Raw genomic sequence first — 1,998 nt, forward strand, 5'->3', positions numbered from 1 at the left:
GTCTATGTCAATAAGATTTAACCTTCCCCCACCAACTCCAACATAACATATGCACACACACACACACGGAAGTACGGGCCAAAGAAAAGAAGCCCTGACAATCAATCCTCCCTGCGTGGAGTGGAGGGACATAAGCCTTATAAATGTTCAGAGAGCATGACAAACGGACGCTGCAGGCCCCACGGGCCCACAGAGAGGGCTGCTCAGAGAGGGACACTCACTGGGCCTTTTTGGATTATTCACCCCTCTACCCCGCAACTTTCACGGGTTCAAGTCAAACGCACTGGTGGAGATTTTAGGTTTAGGTTTCCCTCAAAAATTATTCAGAATATCATGAAAATAACATGAAAAATCAATGGGATATGTTTTCAATGGTACTGGATATAAGTGTTAGAAAACTGTGCTTTGGTTTGAACATTATAGTGATCACCTGGTAAGGGTGTAAGTAAAATGCTGTCCACATTTCAACTGCAAGAACAGATTTTTTGTGAGCTAACAATGAACCGGTAATTGCAAACAAAAAAAAACCTGGCATAGCACTGCTTGCTAAATGATGAATTTCCATGATATATGACAGTTCTTTTATTTCCAGGGTCTCCTGCCTGGAGCACAGTGAGAATGTCAAAGGTAGTTGTCAGTCCTACATATTATCATTATTTATTATACTAAACAAGTGAATGTTGGAGGATGTTATAAAGACTGTCAAAAACTGGCCTTTCAAAACTGGCATGAGGTGGGTGGTTTTGTTAAGTTACCTGAATGTCGCTGAGAGCATTTAGCTTCACTTATACTTCTGATTGCTCAGGAGCATGTTTACACCAGTGTGTGTGTGTGTGTGTGTGTGTGTGTGTGTGTGTGTGTGTGTGTGTGTGTGTGTGCATGCGTATGTGTGTGTGTGTGTGTGTGTGTGTGTGTGTGTGTTCTTGCTTGTGATGGGTCTGTGCTATTAGCCTACCATACTGGCATGAATCCACTGTGAGCTGCTGTGAGCTGAACTCTCAGTTGCCCCGCAGATCTGGCGTTTGGCCACAGGCGCTTGTGTGTGTGTGTGTGTGTTTATTTGTGTGTTTGCATTGGTGAACTTTGAGTGTGTGTTTGCTCCTGGTGTCATCATTGGTACCCAATTAGTGCCTGGTGCATGTTTGCTTGTGTTTTTGTGTCTATGTGTACGTGTGTGTGTGTGTGTGTGTGTGTGTGTGTGTGTGTGTGTGTGTGTGTGAGAGAGAGAGAGCACAGTTGGCAGGGCCTCTTTCTCCCCCTGCCCTGCCATCCCAGCTGGGCAATGCCAGGGGGACCCCGGGCATACCTCGAGAGGGACATGGTGTCAGTTTGGTGGGCTGGATAGGGGCAGGACAGGGGCAGGACAGGGGCAGGGGCACGAGAGGGAGATCAGTTGGAACTGGAATAGGGGCCCCAGACGTACGACATCAGTACATCTAAGAGGGGGATTAATGTAAGCCTCTCTTTGGTCCCAGGGACAGAAACGTTAATGAGTTTTAATGAGCCTCCAAAAGATGTGGTGGTTGACCCTTGTGACCCTATGTAGAGGAACACCATAGAAACCTCTCCCACCAGGCCTACACAAGAGAACTTCGGAGCAGAGTGAAGAGAGAGTGCAGAGAGAGATGGTGAGAAGGAGGGAATGAAAGAGGAGCAAGGGACCGAGATGAACAGAGGAAGAAAGAGTGGAGGCAGAAGGGGAAGAGAAAGGGGTACAGTGAGAAGTGAAAAAGAGAATGACAGAGAAATGACAGAAAGAAACAGAGAGTAAAAGGGAGAAAGAGAGCGAGAGAGAGAGAGAGGAAGAGAGAGAGAGAGAGGAAGAGATGGCAAACAGAGCTATGCTGCTGCCCAGGACATCATCAGAAGCACTGCTGGCCCTGGTGTGTGACAGCTGGTCCTCTCTCCCATGGCTCTCTCCACCCCACCCCACCCCACCCCACCCTTCCCTGCCCCATCCCGTCGTCCCCATGCTCCCTCTCCCACCTTCCCACCAGA

The sequence above is a fragment of the Alosa pseudoharengus genome, unplaced genomic scaffold (genome assembly GCF_046254945.1).
Source record: "Alosa pseudoharengus isolate Yale_2024_CS ecotype anadromous, Long Island Sound unplaced genomic scaffold, YU_APseudo_1.1 YU_APseudo_1.1_scf_16, whole genome shotgun sequence".
NCBI lineage: Eukaryota > Metazoa > Chordata > Actinopteri > Clupeiformes > Clupeidae > Alosa > Alosa pseudoharengus.